This window comes from Hippoglossus hippoglossus, chromosome 19 (genome assembly GCF_009819705.1).
Source record: "Hippoglossus hippoglossus isolate fHipHip1 chromosome 19, fHipHip1.pri, whole genome shotgun sequence".
Taxonomy (NCBI): domain Eukaryota; kingdom Metazoa; phylum Chordata; class Actinopteri; order Pleuronectiformes; family Pleuronectidae; genus Hippoglossus; species Hippoglossus hippoglossus.
The window spans coordinates 8,122,234-8,144,002 of NC_047169.1; the positions used below are offsets into that span (position 1 = coordinate 8,122,234).

Genomic DNA, 21,769 nt, shown 5'->3' on the forward strand with positions numbered 1-21,769 from the left:
CTAACAAGCTGTTCATCACCGCTGCTTCAACCAGGAATTTTTTCAAGTTTCGACTGCCACTCACACAGCTTTGCCTATGGAGAAAAAGATCAGACTTTCACTTCTCTCAACCTTGGACACCATAAATAACTAGTCCTTCATCACGGGTGCGAGTCCGGTCTACATCCAAACAACAAACGTGAAAGCGCTTCACAGCGGCGGCGTGCGGGGGGGAAATATTGCCAGGGTCAAGAAGTGTATGTGGCATCGGCGTGAATGTCGTGGGGAGAAAATGATTTTTTTCCCCCTCTGAAGTAAAGGTTACATTCTGTAGCCTGTCGAGGAGCCGTGCTGCGCTGCCTTTGAATGGGACACACAGCCTTGCCGGGCTAAAGAGATGGAGCGGCAAAGTGAAAGTGTTTAGTTAGGTACCTCACAAAGTAACACCACATGAAAGGAGCTCATACGGGCAGCTCACATCAGAGGAGTCGGGCTACATCAGCACCACCCGTGCGACAGAAAAACCCCACTGGACAAACTAAGATCCTCCATGCGCCTTAACGTGAAGCCACTGTTTGGAAAACAAATGTCAGGACATCTTTCCAGCCAGAATGCTTTCCGAACGAGCCAGAGGAATCCTCCGCCACTGCACTCCTCCACAAACGACCGAGCTTGTGACTGGGACCATGTCAACATGCTCCTCCATTTAGACAGGGGGGGAGGGAGGAATTACTTTGATCCACTTTGAGGCATGTCTTCCTTTACTGTCGAGAGCCTGTGAGGGTTTACAGCAGGAGGGGAGACGCCGGCGCATCCATTCTGTGGCAAAGCTCGAGAAAATGGTTTTTTGCCACAGTGGCACTTCCAAGCCCAAAAAGAAGAGATGAAAGTGGTAACTAATTATGGCAAGTTTGAAGGATTCAATGTTGCCGCAACTTCCAAAACCACAAAGAGACAGTAGGCGCATCCGAAACTGTGGCAACCTCTCATCATCGCTGAGAGATGACACTATTTTACAGACATGACAAAGTGCAAAGATACTGGGCAGAGTGGGCTGCAGCTGCAGATCTGAGTGCAGAACAATGGGAGTCTGTGCTGATTTCGAGCCTGAACAATGGCAGGATGACATGGAGCCTGACAGACACACACAGAGCAGCAGGATCTGCACTACAGACAGGAGAGGCAGCTTCACAGAGCAACACCGCTGCCAAAACACATCTCCTCGTCTTCCTTTTTCCTCCTCCAACAGCTTTTATGTGTTTTGGCACCTCTGGCACTCATAACTCTGAAGTGAACAGTCAAACTTTGAGCGTCACCATGAGCACAACCTTGTGGAGGGAAACAAGTCGCTGCCGAACACGTGGTGTCTGAGACTCAACGTTCTGGTATTTACAAAATGTGAATTTCATCAAATAGCTTTAGTAACAAATTAGCCATACAAGAGAATGGGAGAATAATAAAACCATTATTGATTCAACATTTTGGGACAAAACATTTATTTGCTCTCTTTCCAAGATGATCAAATGCTCTCATTCTGTTAAATATAAAGTTAAAACAAGCAGACAGTTAGCCTAGCGTAGCACCAAGACCTGAAACGGGGGGGAAACAGCTAGTCTCGCTCCATCCAACAGTAATTACACCTTTGTCTGGAGCTGATTCTATCTAATTAGTTTGATCTAAATGAAAAAGGACAAACTGCCATTTTAAATGTATCTGTATACTTCATATTTAACAGACAGAGATCAACTGGAGCAGATTGTGTAAAATACTGAAAACAACATTTTAGATTCAAAACGAAACAAATGTTTTTTTTGTACCAACAATGAAATACAATTAATAACAAAAAACAGATAAAAATACAAAAAGATAAAATGAGAGAGCTGAATCCAGGATGTGATGAAATCTCGTGTCTTCCCCATGTCACTGAGGCGCTCAAAGCGTCCTTCATTATTTATGTCCTCAGAGCAGGACTTGAACTGGCTTTGCTTCTCTTATCAATCATTTATCTGCTTTCCATTGAACGCGCTCCGATCCTCCGGTGTCAAATCAGACATGAAGTGGCTGAAGAGCCGCCCGTCTCAAGTCCTTCCGTAATTAAATGAGGCGAACATGAGCCTCAAACACCTGCTCTCCAAGTGATCAACAATGCTACGCTAATGTGGGGATCCCGGGCAATCCCAAGCCCGTCCGTCATTTCAAACACGACACTCAGGCCTCATAAATCAGGAATAAGATGCCGGAGCCCATTTCTGCTCCTGTGCGTGCCCTCGTGTTGGGAAAACGAGAGATTGAATCAGATTCAAATATTTCCAGTGCTGCCTTTCTCACTTCCCCACCTCGCACCCTTGTCTGAACAGGATCCCATTTCGCTCCACTACGGCGGGCGCTTGGCTAACAGCAAACATAATCAAACTTTGTGGTCTGTCTCTCCGCGGAGTGGAATTGAAAGCCTATCGTGCAGAGTTCTTCGGCGGCAATCTCCAATTACCTTGTGCGTGCAAGTGTTCACTGCGCTGGAACTTTTCCATTTCATCATTACACTCAAGCTGCCGCCATCAGAGCCAACCGGCGGCGGCGGCGGCAGCGGCACAGAGGACCGTGTCACCCGTGCACTGCGGGGAGACTCTTCCAAGCTGCAGTGAATTCCTGGTTTTGTCAGGGAAAAGATTCATGTCGATACAAACCACAGGTGCAGTGAGTTCTTTCTTTTTTTTTTAAACCGCCACAGTGAAAAAGGGGGCAGGGCAACGCTCAGCTCCCCCTCGGCTATGTTTGTCACAATTACTCAGTAGGTCAACTTTCCCCCAGTCTCATTAAGAGGTAAAACACTGGGGCTAGAAAACTCGTTTTTTCTGACCCCCGCAGGAAATGTTTAAGCTCGCGGAAAGCCACTGATGCAATCGTTCTCCAGCACTCACAATGGGTTTGGGAAACTAGAATGAGGGATTATTTGATGTAACGTGCATTCAAGAGGCCAATTCAGCCCGACCAATCAATACTAATCAACAGCGAGATGACAGGAGATGAAATTCCCTCTGCTGCAGCCAGAGTCTCGTGTATCAGAATTTAGAGGCTGCACTCGAGCTACATCTTCTCCTCCTCTCATATATACAAAGGTTTATAGCAAACAAGTAGGTTTATACAACTATAAATTTAATCTACTTAGGCACAGCGCTCAAAATTGTATATAAAACATACTTCATAAATACTTTGTGAGTTCAAAAAATGTATTTATTCATATTTAATACATGTTTCATACATGATTCCTATTTTAGATTTAGCAGATAAAGAGAGAGATACATCCCTCAGGAGGTGGAGACCAAACATGAGCAACATGGAGAGTAAATGATCAACTTCCTCAGATGGATAGAAGCATTAGCTAACTTGCTAACAAGCTATTATGTCAGTGTTTTATTCACAGCGTTTTTATCTTGATATAATTTTTGCCCATATCACCCAGCCCTTGTGTGTATAATCAGAAAAGGTAACTATATTTAAAAAAAATAAAAGTACTCAAGCATCAGCATCGTACTGTTGCAGGTGTTGTTAAGGTGGAGCCAGTTAGCAATCTTTTATTTTTTACATTGCAACTACTTAGTATATTCACTGTACTTCCTTTGTGTCTTGTGTTAGATATTTTAGTAACATGTATTACAAACTCTTCATTTTGTATCTATTGTCTGTAAAAGCTTAATTTGTAAAGTTAACCAAGCTAAAAAAAATTCCCTCTGTAGGGATGTGTAACTATAAACTAGTAGGTAAAAATAAAACTCCAGTCAAGTACAAGTGCCTTAAATTTATATTTAAGTACAGTACTTGATTAAATATACTGGATTACATTCTACCACTGGACCCATGTAAAGTTTTGAATGCAGATCTTATAGGATTTTTCATCAGGTATTGTATTTTTTGTTGTCTTTAACTTAAAGGACCTGAATCCTTCTTCTGGCCGATCTCATTTCATCACCCTGCGAATTATTAATCTACAGCATTAACCGTGTTGACAGTGTGAGGCGCTGACAGAGCACAGCCTGTAGAGGGTGTCTTTCATCCGGGGCGAGCAACAACAAAGAGCATGAGCTTTTCATGTTAACACAGGAAACATATATTTAATGAGACAACCACTGCAATCTCTGCTGCCACACTAAGTGAATCCGACCCCACACCACAACTCGCCGGCGCTGCCAAACTACAGTCACGGCAGTCTAGACTGGGCCGAGCTGCGACGGGGGCCTCCCGAAAAGCTCTCGCGCCACACAAGGAATTCGGTTTGCTTCCCTGGTTGCGGTGAGGAAACCGAGGAGTGCAAGTGAGGAGGGAGTGAGATCCCTGCAGAGGTCAGAGCGCATCCCCGGAGGTGTCGGGGGGGGGGGGGGGGGGGGGGGGGGGGGGGGGGGGGGGGGGGGGGGGGGGGGGGGGGGGGAGAGTAAAAGCATGAATGCAGAAAAAGGAGGTTATACCCAGTGTGTCCCCCCCCCCTCCCTTCTCCTCGTCGCGGGGTGCCCTCAATGATTCGTCCCCGAACTCCTCGGAGCACAGAGCCGCACAGCACCCTTCTCATGCCACGCAAATTGTAACCGGAAACAATTGTCAGCACCGGGGGGGAACCACCACTTCATCTGAAAACAAACGTAAAGGTGACGAGAGAGAGGATCTCTGGGACGACACGGACAGGGGTGGAGCTGCGTGTCGGAGGGGTCAACCTCGTCTGAGGCTGCTGCCGCTGGTTCTCTGCCGCACGGCTGGTTGAAGGCTGACACCAGTATCAGGGCCCATGAATATTCAGTGACCAAGTAAATGAGGCAGATAGCACTTGACATGTTTAACATCCACCTTTGGCACCTTCCCTCTACAAAGCCAACAAGGTGAAGCAGCAGAACAAATCTGCCGGTTTGTTTGTGGGCGGCAACAGTCCCCGCTGATGAATCGGACGCTTTCTGAACAAAGAGAATGAGGTTTAGTGGGCGAGCTACATCAAAATGAGCTGGACTGGATTTCCTCTGTGGGATTTGAGTTACTAAACTGCTGGGTATTTTTTTTCTGAGAGTCTGGCAGAAAAATGGAAATTGTAGCATTACGCCTTGCAATATGCTGACATTTACATTCTTAGAAAAACATGTTTCCCTCAACTATAATCCCTGCTGGTATCAAAATGTTTGCTCTCTAAATATTTACCAACCCTGAGTCACATCTAAAGCCTAACACAGGCACCTTGAGACTCCCCCCCCCCCCCCCGAAGTGTTGTGTCCCAAAGGAAATGTTGTGAAAGCACTACAGACTATCTCGCAAGTGAGTAAACTCTCTGAGCGCGCAACACATTCCTCCAACACGTCAAACGGCTCAGAGGAATAAGAGAAACGGAAAATCTGCCACCGACAAACTGTTTCTGCTTAAAATCAGTGTCGCTGCGACGCGAGAGACAAACATTTGGTTTTGCATGCGCAGTTGTTTTTTTTAACACCAAAAAGCAGAGAGTAGTAAATGTGTGACCGAGATGGGCTACGTAATGTAAATATTGACACTTTGATAGTCCTCTCGCTGCGTATCCAGTTATAGCCCTTTAACATCTGCTCAGTATTATTCCAGGTGAGGAGAGATATTTCTTATTAGGGCTGTAACTAGCAAGTACTTTCCATTGATTGCTGACAGAAAAAGGACAAACTACAATGATGTTCTGACAGCGCATATCTAAGCCAAGGCTCCTCATGCACCCCTCTCATGCAGCTCATTCTTTAAACCTTAAGCTTAAGCCAGGTTTAGCACTTTTGGGCAAAAAATCTATTTAGTAATGAATCGAGTATGAGAATCCTTGCTGGTTATTCAACTGGTCACTTCAGTATTACTCTGCTGATCTACAACCAACCCTCTGGTATTGTTTACCTCAGACTTTATGTCATGTTCATGTGGGATTAGTGCTCCAGCAGTCCCTTTTTCTGCTAAATGTAACTAAATAACCATTTCAACCATTTTGTGGTTCCAGCTTCTCAAATGTAATGATTTATGGTGGTTGCGCTATATGGTGAATTATGTTTTTACCATCCACACAGTCAGACTTCATAGTTTCAGCTGCAGTTGTGCGAGCGGCATGCAATGAAGTTCCCTCTCTCATGTGAGAATTTATCTTTCACTCTTTAGTCTGTGTACCTGTCACTCGGAATCTATTGCATGTGAGAGTGACCTTTGTGCGTGTGCATGTGCACCCCCGTTACCGCCATGGATTTAATCATTTCTATGGGTAACGCTGGTGTAAATACATATATTAAACAGAGTTGTTGGTAAAGTGGGAACACAACGGGCCTGTCCTTATTGCACCACCCAGCTGTGTCTCTGCAGCCCCTAAATGAACTGAGGTTGTGTGCCACTAAAAAGCCACACACACACACCCACACATGCACTCTAACCTCCTCTTACCCCAGTCATTACCCCCCCCTGCCTCCTGATAAGCTGGTGTGCCAGGCGTGCCAGCGCCGCTGATGGCTCCGTTTGCACAACCGCTCCATTGTTGCTGTGCAGAGTGGACAACTGCACTTTGGACCTTTCAGTGGGGAAAGCCTTTTATTGTGTTTCCCTTAAGGGCATCCGCTGTGGTTTATCTGCAACCTGCCAACCACACACACACTTTAAACACTGCATTAAGCATATCTAAGGTTAGAAAACATAAACAGTAGCCGCTGCGTTTCCTTTGCTGCTGCTGCGATGCTGGATTAAATACTGTACAGTCACTGCGCCTGGCAGATTTTCGGTTTTATATAAAAAACACCCATAAAAAGCAGCTGAATTATCTGTGTGGCTGGAACCTGATCCACTGCCAGCTGACCTTTTCCACAAAGCAATATTAAACGTAACAGTAGGGCCGAGTTAAGTGATTGCAATTTACGAGTCCATTTAACTTGATTCAATATTGGATGACAAATGATTACCTTGGTGGAGTAAAGCTTACATACACGAAAATAACCCCGGCACACACAAACACACAGCTTTATCAAACTTAACAATCAGCTCACTGTCTGTCTGCTGCAACTCTTGCTCAGCGTAGGGCTGAACAGAATTTTAAAAATGCATAACGAGACGAGGAGAAGAAGAAGAAGAGGTTGCATATTAAATATCCACAGATATAAAGTTTTTTTTTTTTTTGCTTCTTTAACTCCATTAAGCTGAAATGGATGTTTATTGAATAGAGTCTGCCTCTGAATCTGGTCAACTGGCCAAATGGATTAAGTGAATCAAATCCCCTTTTTTTTTTCTGAGTGCACATTGAGGAAGTGTCAAAATGAACCATTTTCAGTTTTGCCCCTTAAAGTCCAAGATTTCTTCATCCCGCTGTAGAACAAGCTGCTTACCTTGCAAAAATGGGCCGCGACACATTGCTAGACATGGCCAGAGCATTAAATTATCCAGACGCACACAATCCACATATTTGATTCGTGTGCAGCCCGAAGAAGAAGGAGGAATTACATGACATTCAGGCATCCAGCTCAAGACTTTAAAGAAACAATGTAGCCTACTTTGCGCTCTCCTCACTGCTCTCTTTTCAGCCACATCCTCTCCAATTTTATGACTCCGGTTAAAATGCAACCATTAAATATTCATGTTTGAGGGCTTTCACCCATGGAGCAGTTTCTCCTTCTCTCCCACTCTCTTTCTCTGAGCTTCACAGAAAATGAGAAACTTTTTGATTTTATCTGGCAGTAGCTAAATATTAAAATAAAAGAAGCTCTGGGAGTTCAGCAAAGTGGAGACTATAACTCATCTCCGCCGAAACGATCCTTCGCCTCTCATCCTCATTGTTCTTAAATTTTCCAGACGGCGGCGAGTAAATTAACACGACAAACTGCAGAGATTAATGGAAACAAATACTCAGCAGCTGAACAGGGACATTATGAAATTTGATGCTTGACAATCATCCCAAGGAGAAAAGTGTTTCCGTTTTTCCTCCTTAAGTCATCAGCAAACATCACACGGCATGCAACATAAACTATATCTTTGAAAAATATTGCTCATTAATTTTTCACTTGTTGTCTTGGCTGTTTATTATGCAAAACATTTCCTATCAGGAGCAAAAGTAATGACACAAATAATTCATTCTTTTCCCCCTTTTAGAGCTTGTGGCGTGTTAAAATCCATAATATATAGCGAGTTAGAGTGTCTATAAAAGATTAAGGGTGAAGTGATGTCTGCAGGTGTAGACAGTAGCATAAATAAGGCTGAAATGTGATTTCGCTGCAGTGAACATTAGGGAAATTTTGCCCGGCTTTATTTGGGCTGATGTGATCCGCATACAAATCGCGGGATACAACATTCAGGGGCTTCTCCAAACAAGTGATTTTGTAGACAAATGAAGCAACTGCTCCGACACGAGTGGCTCAGTGTCTGTGCTCAAGGTGGCGGAACGCATGTACGACAACTCGCCGCCATAAGTTTATTCACGTGCTGAAAAAAATCACAATAGGGTCGTTGTTGACTGAGAGCATGTGGAAGTGCCATTTGTTCATTCACTCAAATAATCTTTTTAGCAAATTGCGATTCATGCCGCTCACTAACAAATCAGGGGCTGAATTAATAATCAGGACATTTGTGGATAACAACATGTCAGCTGAGCGGTGCTTTGGACAGCAAGTGTGTGAGAGGCGATCGATTCTTTTTTCATCAGCCACCGCGCGTCTCTCCTGCTTCAGCACCGGGCAGCTGATTGAGATGATTCAAAGGGATTTTTTTTTTTTTTTAAAGAAGCCAGTCGCCAGAAACTTTCCATCGCTGCTCATCGCCCGCGTTTGATCCCCGACAAGCGAGAAAACAAAAGGTGGAGGACGGCTTGCGAGACATGAAGGCTTTCACAGGCATTCTTCCACTCTTGGAAGGCTGCCCGCTCTTTTGAAAAGGGGGTTTTCCTTCAAAGCGAACGCCAGTGACATTACCCGTTTCTCATCCCAATTAAAATTTATTGAAAACATCCAGGAAACGCTGTACGGGCTAATATCATCACAACTACAGCTCGTCAAAAAACAAACAAATACGGCTGTTCAAAAGGGAAGCCTTCTCCCCGGCCCCTTTGAGTTCATAACCGGCATTTAATCCGCTGTAATGATTTGCAATATGACAAGTCAGGCAAAATTTACTGTGACAGATTGAATGGGGCGCAACATAAATATAATTACAGCTCACACCATCTTCTCCACCTCCCTCCTCTTAAGGAAGTGTCTGTCGCCGCCGCACAAAGACGACGCAGGATACAAGGCCTCCGGTGATTCGCTCCTTCAATTTGCTCCTCAAGATCAGCTGATGCCCGCCAAAAATATAAAGTATATAATTAATAAAAACAACAGCAACACATCGTGGACTTGCCAGTGTGTGAAGTACTAAGGTCTCTGTAACAGGTGTGTTTTCTGAATTTAAGGTGATTCTTGTTGATAAAAACCTAGAAGTGACATTTGACCTCAGACACCAAAGGTCAAGCAAAAGCACAGAGCAACTGTGAGGGTTGATTCTCAAAGAAAACAGCTGTAAGCAAAGATTAGAGAGACGTTTTTGAGGATGGAGCCTTTAAATAAAAAGTATTAGCAACATAACTTGAAAATAGAGAAAATTATTTTGCCTAACTGAAAGGATCCTATAAAATGTGTGTTTTGTGTTTCTGTTTGTTTAATAAAATCAAGAAGAAAAAAATATATTACATAGAAGAAAACTGGTTGAAATTGATTTAGTGCACTCGCAGATTTTTGAAAATATATATATTTAAATTTTGAAAATATGAAAGATGTCGAGAAAGTTGTGGAGCGGCGAGAGTCTTTGTCCCGAGCAAAGTCATAAACTATGCGAGAAGTGGCAACACATAGGGGTAATTCTTCTAAAGAGACCCACTATACCACCACCCCCCAGCCAACCCAGATTAGGTTTCACATTCCTACCTCACAAATAACACACACACAAGAGAGAGAGATAGAGAGAGAGAGAGAGAGAGAGCGAGAGAGAGAGAGAGATGGAGTGAGGCACAGGCACTTTTGTTGTTGAGACATTTCTGACCTCACACTATTTCATCTCGCTGACGATGTTTACACCATGAGTCAAGCACAGGGATATTTTCCCTCTTGTTCTTCGTCCAAGATGTGGAGGATCTGGCCCCTGTACCTCCCCTCTGCCCCCCCCCCCCCCCCCCTCACCCCTCCATCAGCCTTCATGCTAATGTAACACACATTAGTGAAACCAGCCGCACGTGGTGACACGAAGGATGCTGGGCCCTCGGGTGAGCCATCACCCTCTCCCTTCCTCCCTCTCTCTCTCCACATGCCAGGCACATCACGGGCACAGCCTCGCACCACGGCGACTGTGACTCAAACATGCCCTGCTTTTAGAGCAGATGGTCAAAAATAGCGTCTGCCGTCGACATTTTTGTGAGCCACTGAGCCCGTTGGGCCACACACGGTTTGCCAAGAAGGAGCAGGGGTGCAAGTGTACAGTGTGTATAAAAATAATGTGGCGAGTTACAGCTTTTCTCTGCTTGATACTGACAAAATGAGAACACCCTGTTGTTTGAAAAGAGCTTATGCAATCTGCCCCTATAAATAGGAGTGTGAAGTGTGTCTGCATGTCTCCCTCTGCGTGTTTACATCCAGATAACGCTGCCCAATTAATTAGCATCATCAGCACTAGTAGTTGTTGTTGTTGTTGCTGCTGCTATTAGTGTGTGAAACTATTTTTGCTGTCTCTGCTAAGGCAACAGTTTGTTTCCCCAAAGTGGGACGCGACCCGCCAGCGAGTGGACGAGGGGAAATAAGGAAACAGACAGGATGTGTTTACAGAAGAGTTATTTAAAGTCGCCACTGGGATAGCGGCGCACGTGGCTACAAGCCATATTTTTGGACACTTACATGCTGTGCAGATACATAACCGCATATTTCATGTCCCGATTTCTCAGGTCATTCAGAGAAACATTCACCAGTGCCAAGTTATTAATCTTTTCAACACTTGCCTGTTTAATTTCCAGGCTTATGTGTGCTTGGCACTGTATTTTGTTCCTGGAGGTGTCTTACAGTGTGTTCAGAATAAGTAAGGCTGCTCAGAAATGTCCTCATTTGACATCTCAATAGGGTTTAAAATGATCAGGCACACTTGTCATGTTGATTGGAAGTTCTATGCCTACATACTATTTGTAATATTTGATTTTCAAGGTTTTTTTAAATCATTCCTCTTGATTGTTCTGTTCTTATTTCCATTTTTAAAGCATATGCTCATTTTGGCCCCTACAGTTCCCATCTTGCTTTGGGTGATCTAAACAGGAAGTCTGTATTTATTTACTTTTTGGCAAAACTGCACCATGAAATGTCTACTTCAAGATACATTCCCTGGAAAAATCGGTGAAGATGTCCCCAAAATGCCCCATCTCTCAATGATAAAGAAAGAGCAAAGAAATCTGCCCCTTTATCTTTATCAGCGCCAAAATGTAATGGGTTATTTTTTAACACATTTCCCATCTTTTCACCAAGTTTCATGGAAATCCATTCAGTGGTTTTTGCGTAATCCTGCGGACAAACAGCCAAACCAATGGATAGGGGTGAAAACATGACAAATAAAGCAAGACCTGTAGTTGTAACCCCAAGTGGAATTCCGGACATTATCGAGAATGGACAAAAAATATTTCTATCACCGGAAAAAGTAAGCAGCGGAACAGTAAGGGTGCAAGTTTTGATCCAAGACGAATCGGTCGGACGCTGAGGGTTAATGTATTCCACCTCGTTCAGTGCCGAGACTTCTCTTGTGTTCTCCTTTCACTGCCCACAGCTGTCACGTCAGTGTATCAGCTCGGCTCTATGATGCATGCCTTGCACCTGGGTAACCGACCGCACACAGACACCGTGTTAGAATGAGGGTACAGTGTAAGCTGACACACAGGCGCTGGGTGTGGTGTTGCTGCTGTCTGCAAGTCATCATCGGTTACAGCAGTCGTCCTGCTCGAAGCAACCGATGGAGGAAAAATAAGGGCCATCTGACCCAAAAGAGACCAATTCAGCTGAAATTAGCTTTACTGTTTAAGCTCCGTTGGAAAATCGGCCTTTATCAACACATGAGAGGTCGGCTCCAGCTTCGTTATGTCATATTTGATATTTTTTAGATTCGGACAAAACCAGCAATGTGAAGTTATCACCTCGGGCTCTGAGAACTTGTGACATTTCATAGACGATGTTCTTCAATGATGTAATCGAATAGCAGATGATAGACTATAAAAGTAATCATTAGTTGCAGTCGTGTAATCCTCCCTCAGCAGGCTCGTGTTTTGCCAAACCAGAAGCTGCTGTAGAAACAACAGGATCCTGCAGCTTTCCTTGAAATTAACCAGTGCTGTTGTTTAGAGGAGAGTTGGGATTTTGTTTCCCTGTTACAGCTCTCGTCACAGTTCTAGAGTGAGTTTTGTAATTGTTCCCCGGAGTTTCAGAGTTGAGAACAAGATATTTCACCAATTGTAACAACACAGCTGGCTCCATGTCGCCCGGAATCTAATGTATTAACTGGCAAATGGCAGCAATCCCCAGGGTCCAGGGTGGCGTCTTCAAGAAGATTTGTTTGATTAACCTGAACTGTGCAAAACTCAAAGCAACCGAATAATCATTCATATAAAAACAGAAACAAAAGCTGAATGCTGTAAAAGGATGCAATGAATAAAAAGGTATTTTAAACAAATGAGCTATGACTCAAAATCAAAGCCTGGATTGGACATTGGACTCCCACATATGCGTTGTGTTATCAACATACAACACAGCTGGCTTTCATGTTAGCGTGCCATGCTAACTTGCTATCATTACAACGCTAAAGAGAAACACACAGGAAATAAAATCCACATGCGTATTATCGTGATTTGATTGGCGAGTGCCTCACTTGAGTGTTGATTTAAACATGATTTCATTGGCCGTACACAACACAACGCAACGGAACCACAATGCAGTTCTGCGACGCACGACGTCACCCCATTTAAAGTCAACGAGCAGTGTTTCGGTTGAAGCCTCCAACACATGCGTGTGAATCCTGCGCAAGCACCCAGCATGCCCTCTTTACCGTGGGTCAGCTCAGGCTTCTACACATATGCAAAGGAAAGCAGGTGAAATGCAAAACAATATTTAAACAACCTCTGGTGTGTCAAAGTACAGCATCAGAGGAATGAGAAACGGCACGCGTCATGTCAGGGATCTTACCTCCTCGTGTTGTACATCTTGATAACAAACTTGAAAGCGTCTAGCGTTTGTGTTTGGGGTGCGAGAGTGACAAGGGAGGGTAAAAAAAAAGAAAAAGGAGGGTGTATCTGGGGAGAGAGAGAGATTACCCTCAGACCTTTTCTTTCAGAGAACGGGGGGGGGGGAGACCATCCCTGTGTATTAGTAAATCACACTTAACCCCCCCCCCCGTTGAATGTAATTCCACCACTTGCTCAGAATCACCTTCATTACTCATCAGAGGTGTGGACCTCTCTCCTAAAAAAAAAAAAAAAGACACCCCTCCAGGGTCGACACTGTGATACTTCAGCAGAGCCGCTCAGTCTTTTACGCGCCCTTTTTTAAAATATTTTTATTTATTGTGACATTACACCTCTTGGGACATTTTGACATTTTCAAATTTTCGAGAGCAGCTGCCAGTTTCTCCGTCTGCCCTGAAATTTAAGAGGGAAACGCGTCGGCGGCGCAACACTATCTCCTGCTGCACCATTTGACAACACTTCAGGATTCCTTGGTCGGACCCTGTTTAATTTATAGAAGCTGAGACTTCGGAGAAGCCAGATGTTATCCATGATTCAGAGCCTTTCATTTACACTTAACACTGCAGTGCTGCGCTGTGACATCATCTGCGTATGTTTTTCACAGCATGTCACATTCAACATGCATGAGCCTGCGATTGCTGGGGGCCTCAAAAGCTCTAATTATATCCATCGTGGGTTTAAGACTCACAGATTGAATGTGATTTTTTTTTTTTTTCTTCCCCTCACAGCTATCGTGTAGCTCACTAACTCGCCTGTTCGACTCTCTAACGCTGCTCACGACCACAGACATGTGAACTGCAATATTAAAGAAGATTCTTAATTGCATTTTATCTGCAGTGACAGGACTTCAATTTCACACATCATGCACACACAGCAGTGGATGTTAACACCGCGAATAACAATCAAAAAACAAATTCAATCAATGCACGATCAATAATTCAAAGGCCAAAGACATTCAGATCGACAATGAAATGATAGAATATTTGAAATTGTTTTTTAGTAATTAATAATTAATCAATGTTCAATATGATCAGTTCATTTTCTGAAGAGGTTTAAGGATGTGGTTTTTAGCTTTCATGCCGTCCATATCTACAAGTCACCTGTCACTTTGAGCTCTAGCAACAAATTCTGCTAGAGCTTCACTAATTGATAAACCAATTAGTCAATTAATTGATTAGTGAATCATCAGAAAACTAATCGGCAGCTGTTTCGTGAATCAGTCGATTATTTAAGTAATTTTTAAGCAAATATCCGCTTCTTAGATGTAACGAGTTGGGGATTTTCTTTGTCATACATTATCATAAACTGAATATAATTAGTTTAAAGATGGATGAAGACGTCACTTGGGGATGAGGTGAATCAAAATGGGCTTTTCCCACTATTTTTGGATGTGTTATAGACAAAACAAATAATCGACTATTTGAGAAAATAATCTGCAGAAATCCTGCACACAAATGATATTCAAAAAAAAAATACAGCGGGGATTTTCCTTGTGTGCCAAGTAGGCATGGGAACAATTCAGAAATATAGTATTTAGGCCCATTAATCACAAGATGTGTATTTTGTGTTCCGGCTAACTTCCCCTCCAGCACGGCTGCAGCTGTAACAGGAGGCCGGCCTATTGTTCAGACTAACAAGGGGCGCAGAGGTCACTTGCATTTTCACAAGAGCTTTGCCAGAGGGGTTGGGGAAAGCGAGCGGCACACCAGTCTGTTTAGTATGGATCTACACTAAAGCTTTTTCTATAAAGTCACATCATTCCCAGTCTATTATAAAGCGGGATGGATTAGATTAAGTGAGATTATGCAGAGAGGGGCTCCCTAAAAAGAGCAAAAATAACATGCTCAGTACTTAGCAGGCGAGTCAACAGTGGGATTAAGCCAAAAGGACACGTTCAAATCCAATGCTAATATGCACAATGGCCGTCCTTCCACACACACTCAACTTTTAAGTGGTCGCTAATGTTATTGCTTCAGATTTCTCCGCACGTACCGCAAGGTGCAGGCGAAGCTAAAATCTGACTTTTATTGTCATATTATGGTCGTAAAACTGAATCTAATCCACAATTTGAAGGGGAAAAAAATCTAAATATGTGATTTCTCTTCACTCCATTAAAACTGTCATCCCGGCTTCCCCCTGCCGTCAAGCCCTCTTTACGGGCACAGCTTGTGCAGCAACAACTCCGAGCACCAACGCAACCGAAAAAAAATGCACAAAGTGGTTGCACAATCTAACATGATTAAATGATGTGTGGTCTGGCGTCACTCCCAGCACCTCTCCCATCCCTCACTCGGCTGTGTATCTCCCCTCCTGCAAGAATGCAAACACACACACACACACAGATTCCCTTTCCCTGAGCCGTGTTGTGAAAATAGAAGCTTCATATTAACAGTCAACAGTTAAGCCGATAGGTACAGTCAAACCTTTTTCCCCCGATCATAAAAAATATTAAAAAAATGTTCCGTGGACTTCTGCCCAGGCTGCGTTGCTGCAGCTCGGTGTCACCGAGGTGGAGCGTCACAAATCACCACAAACACACACATGAGGAATGCAGGATAACACAGATTCTCTTATTTTGTTATTCAGAGAGGCGAGAGGAATGTTTGGACGCCTTACCGGAATTAAACTGATACCAAATATCACATCACAGGTCAAATACAGACATATTGGCAGCAGAATCTAACACAGTATGAGAAATCATGATCACTCCTGTGAAACTACAAGGTAACCTTTGACCTGACGTGGAGGAGAAGCCCCTGCTGCCCACCTCCATGTGTTTTGGTCATGGCCCTTCTTTAAAAACCAATTAGATAGAAAGTCTTTAACTCAGATTTGGAAACCAACAGCAATCACAGCATTGTTCAGGGTTCCGCCTCCCACTCCGCTGCTTCCAAAATAAAAGGCAGACTTAGAAGCGTTTGTGACCTTATTAATCAGGCGTCTGATTTTACACTCATTCCTTATTCCTCATGGATGAAGGACATATTTACTTTGTTAAAATGGGGGGTGGGGGGGGGGGGAATTGATGCACTATGAATGGTTCACTTGCCAAATTTAATAAAACATGAGGACCTTTTGTGCACATGCTGGGGGGGAGGGGGGTGTCTTTGCTCCTATTTCAGAGTAACAGCTTTCATTCAATGTTAGTGGCCACTTTAATGTACAGTTAGTTATTTACGTTATATTTCTCTATCATGTGGATTCTGGATGTGTCTTTTATTTCCCATCTGGTGACCGACGTGTACGTCTTTGTGTTTACCTTTGATGTTAGTTATGTATTTTTCTACAGCATAGTTGCAAATAGGTATGAGTGCTGCACTTTACAGACGCGTGTTCTCCTCAGTGTTATGTTTGACACAACGCTGCAACTTGAAAAGTAAAGTTTCTGACCTTCTTGTGATGTTGAAAATCGAAAAAAGGTTACAAGTACACTTAAGAGTCATTGTCACAAGTAGCAATCACTACAAAGTCTAGTGGACCGGTACGATCATCAACTTGAACTGTGACAGAACCAAAAAAGCTTTTTTGAGATTCTCCACCTTTTTCTTGATTATGTTTGATAACTGATTAGACGTTACAACTGATTTTCTGCTTCTTCACAAGTCAAAGTTTGAAAAAGACTTGTTTAATCTATAACAACACAACTTATTTTGTAAAATTATCATAGGGTGTTTCTCTGAAGTTGGTGTAAAGTAGCACTAAAGGTAATCCAAGTGTTGGAATAAATGTACTTTCAGCACAATGTCACTGCCAGAGGTGCCGCACAATCAAGATTAACAGTGTTATAATTGCACACGAGCACCGTAATAACAGGATGAATAAAAATGAAGGGCTGTTTGACACCTAAGTAAACCTGCACGATTAAGCGGCTACAACAGCCCAGTGACACACTTTCTGCACCCAGAGCTTGCCCGCTTGGCCCCCACGCCGCGTCGTTCCCCTTTACTCATTGAAAATAGCCATACCAGTGCGGTGATTCATCCCAGGAGTTTATCTGTCGGGCAAAGACAACACAGAAAAGGACCTTGAGCGAAACCTACACAAACCTCCCACAGGCTCTGACCGCGGAGGAAGAGCAGTCGCTCCCTCGCTCAACCTTTTTCCTGTTAGTGAGCTTAAGAGAGCTCTCGGTACACGGGAGCTGCTCGCCGCAACTGGAATTCCCAAGTCGAATCAATAACATTATGACATTATACACCATCTAACAGCCCTGTTTACCTGCTGCTTAAACTCACATTGTTGGTACAAAATGAACGAGGCCGGGTCAGCAAACCTTTGGGAATGGGTTGAGTTTAGCCGCTGTAACGCAGACTGGACTGTCATGTTTCAGTATTTCTCCCTTGCTATCAGGTGTAAAACGACACCGCACATGTCTCAGGATTGTTCTCAGACAAAAAGGAGCAGATACACACAACATTTCAGCAGGCGAGCGTAGCCAGTGGAGACGCACGCCGGCTCGCGGCCTCCTCTCAGGCCGGCCATCAGTGCTGCTGGGAGCTAATGAGGCCTCGTGTGTCGTCTCTGATCTGAGAGTTGAATAATTTCCCATGTGGCACAGTCATTTCCAGCTTCTGCCTTTACTCTCACCTCGTCAGGTGGGTGGAAAGGCGAGGGCGAAAACTCCCACCCGACGCTACATTTCAAAAATGTGTTGCCATTGTCAATCCAGAGTGATGCGCACAGACCCCAAACTAGAAAAAAAAAAATTTGCTTCAGGGTTTTATGTCTCAAAGATGTGTGTGATTTAATTTTCTGTATTGTTTTTGAGGTTTTGTGAGTGAGAAGCAGCTGAATGTCCTTTTACAGTTTTGTTCTGTCCCACTATGCGCTGGTTCCTTTCACTGGTCAGTAGGAAACCCAGAGTTAATAAATGGTCTACTTCAGCCCCCAGACACACGTGCTGGGTTGCAGATCTCTGTTTCAATGTGTCTTTTGTTTGACGGCTGGTGTTTCAACATCCTCGACTTGAATAGAAGAAGGTCAGCCTGGTGGGGTCTGCCCCATGGTTATTCAGGAGCCCAACCTGGGGCCCCTCTGCGATGGGGTGACTGGGAGGGGAGGGGACGGGACGGAAAACCTCCTCCTCTGTCTGACACCACCCTCATCTGTGAAGCCACTGGAAGTTTGAAGGGCTAAAATCAGCTTTTAAACACTCGTGCAATCCAGGGGGGGAGCCTGTGAATAAAGATGGCAGCCCCCTAGTTTGACCACATCTCCCATTCTGCGCGTGAAAGTTTTAAATCCAGTTGATGTGGGAGCCCCGTCAGCTCAGACGTCTGCAGACTGCGGCTATTAAACCAAACCAGACCCCTGGATTATATGACAGAAATGTAAACAAGCAAACCCGGCCTGCTCAATATAGCTGCTATCGCCACACGGGTTTCTCATGGAGCCTCAGAAGCTGGGTCCAGATTCTGATGATCGGGATGATGATGATGATGATGATGATGCTGCTGCTGCTGCTAAGAAGGAGAACACGAGGAGAATGAACTTTTCTCAGCAACATAACAAAAACAGGAGGAGCTCTCCCTGACATCTCACCAGAACGAGACAAGAAACATCTGCACGCTGGTGTGCATGCTCGATGCTCCCAAATGGGGGGGGATTTTTCGATACACTGAAATGAAGTGCATGCACATATGGGAGAAACACCCCCCCCTCTCTCTCTCTCTCACTCTCCATTCGTGACAATGGTTAGGAAGCAGATCAGGCAAGCAGGGTTACTTTTTCCACTTGGCCATGATTTCTGCTTCCTGCACAGATGTAGAGAAAGGAGCTCAATATCTGAGTCCCCCCCCCCAAAAAAAAGCCCCAACTGGCTCCATAATGTTCAGACAGCAGGAATTTTGGGGGAGTCAACTTTACCAAAGCAGGAGTGACCCACAGCAGCAGCAGCATCACTCCAGCCATGGGTGTGTGTGATGCTGTGCACATGTGCTGGTGTTGAAGTTCACAAACACACGTTTCAGCAGGGACGTGAATGGAGGGTGAGCGCGCTGCGGTGGATGCAGATGCACAGTTGTTCTGCAGACGCACCGGACACACAACCATGTGCACACCAGAGGATTAAACACACATACACACACACACACATGCACAGAAACACGCAGGCATGGTTCATCCTGCAAAACGCACACAAGCGCCGACGCTGGAGAGATCAACGCGGCATCTGTTACCACCGAAATGCACAACCTGCTCCTCGGCGGCTGCGGCGGCGGCAGAGGCGGCAGCAGCAGCCCCGCCGGTTCAACCCCGACGGTGGGTTTACAAACCTCCACCGCCCGCCCGCTCGCTGGTCGGTGCGGGCTCCGACCCGCTCCCCGCTGCCTCTTCCAGCGGCCGCTCAAATATCGAGAAACAATCAGAGCCAAAGTGGAAACAAACACACAAACAAAACAAAAAAACCTCCAGCGAGAGACCGAGGAGCCTCGCAGCGGCAGCGACCGGGAGCGAGCGACGGTTAAGTTTGCGGCTACTCACCGGTTCCTCACGCGGAGAAAGTCCTCGGTTAGTGTTCGCCTCTCGTGTCGGTTAAATCTCGTTCCCCCCTCACGGCCACTGACCGGGAATGGGCTGCACGTCAGCGGCTGAGTCGGTGAATAGAGTCGCAGTAAGTTGAAGTGTCAAATTTCATCGGCTATTCTATTACCGGAGGGACCCGTGCTCCGCGGCTGCACGCAAAACGTGTCGCGGAGTTCCGGGCGGAGGCGGAGCGGCGGGGGGGGGGAGCCGGAGAGCCGGAGAGCCGGAGAGCCCGGAGCGGAGCCGGGACGGTCCCCGGTGCCCGCAGCTCCAGCTCCGGCTCAGCGGCCATCTGCTCCAGACACGGTGTTTCTACATGCATCTGTATGTGTGTGACAAACAATAGGAAACACATATTATTAACATGGAGCTCCACATGTTTCAGTGGGAGCTGAAGCATTCCGCGAATTTTGTATTCATTGGTTGAGGCTCATTAGAGAAACAGCTTATAGCTAATTGTTGTTTATTGGCATTTGAAATGAAATCGAATCTGTACTTAAAAGGCCAATTATGGGAAACTAGTATTCATCATCTGCAATAATACTAATTATAACAACAACAACAACAATAATAATAATAATAATAATAATGATCATGATGAGATAGAACAAATAAATAATTAAAAGAATTATATATTAAAAATCACTAATATATACTGTAGACCTGTAGGTGCATATATTAAAAAATAAACAATTTCGAAAGACAATAATAACAATAATACCATTACTACTAGTAATAATCATATTAGAAAATAAGTATAGTAAAAATACATAATAATTTTGTACTTTTGATCAAACAAAGCAATACTGTATACCTTTAGGTGCACATAATAAGTAATAGATATATGCAAAAGATAAAATAAGGAAATAATAATAACCACAAAATGTAAAATAATCATGATAACAGTGACATTCATCATCGACTTTAATAATCAGAATAATAATAGCAGCAGGCAAATACATATGTGAAATAATGATATGAAAAATATAATAACAATAATAATAATAATAATAATTCATTTTCACAATGTCATTAGAATAGTCAACATTTGCAAAATCTGTCTTTTTATCATCAGAATATATTTATATAAAAATAACACTCCACCATAATAGCTATACTTAAAATAGCCTAAACAGCAACAAACGCACGCAGGCGCACACGGTCCCATGATGCTCCGCGGAGCCAGCTCCACCCTCCGTGTTTTGCAGGTCGCCGCTGTGTGATGGAAAGCTCTGAATAACAAAGACATGTTTGAGAGCAGCAGCAGCAGCAGAGGCAGAGGCAGCAGCAGCAGAGGCAGCAGAGGCAGCAGCAGCAGCAGCAGAGGCAGCAGCAGCAGCAGAGGCAGCAGCAGCAGAGGCAGCAGAGGCAGCAGCAGCAGCAGCAGCAGCAGCAGAGGCAGCAGAGGCAGCAGCAGCAGCAGAGGCAGCAGCAGCAGCAGCAGCAGCAGAGGCAGCAGCAGGCTGGGCTGAGAGCTGACGTCAAGGAGCCATGAGTGAGCCAAGCAGCATCCCCACACACACGCTGACCTGCCACCGTGACCTGTTTGGAAGCATCAAAAGTTACAAACACACCACCCTGCATGCTGTGATTGACTCTCCAAGATTGGGATCAGAAGCTCTTACACAAGCCACCACACTACTGACACACTGCTGGTGTGTGTGTGTGTGTGTGTGTGTGTGTGTGTGTGTGTGTGTGTGTGTGTGTGTGTGTGTGTGTGTGTGTGTGTGTATGTATGTGTGTGTGTGTGTGTGTGTATGTGTGTATGTGTGTGTGTGTATGTGTGTGTGTGTGTGTGTGTGTGTGTGGACCCCTGAGAGCCCCCATGCTCTCTGGCCTGTGCATCTACCCCAGCTGTCTAAGTTAGGGGGAGGGATGGGCTGGAACAATAGGCGTCATTTGTCCTGCTAAAAGGTGACAGGAAGCATTGATTTCAGCCTGTTCCAGCCTTGTAAGCCATCCCCGAATTGGCTAATGTGAGCATTTCCCTCTGACGGAGATTGGAATTTGTTTCCTTTTTAGGTGATT

The 21,769-nt window shown here is 44.6% G+C and overlaps 1 protein-coding gene across 2 annotated transcripts in view; it reads right to left on the reverse strand.

Annotated features, from left to right (window-relative positions):
- LOC117752669 (zinc finger MIZ domain-containing protein 1-like) overlaps positions 1–19,908 on the reverse strand; it is a 112,394-nt gene extending 92,486 nt beyond the window's left edge. For both annotated transcript variants that reach the window (XM_034570215.1, XM_034570214.1), the window contains exon 1: positions 19,700–19,908. The gene's annotated coding sequence lies outside the window, so the exon portion shown is untranslated. The remainder of the gene's footprint in view (positions 1–19,699) is intronic.
- Positions 19,909–21,769: the final 1,861 nt, after the last annotated feature.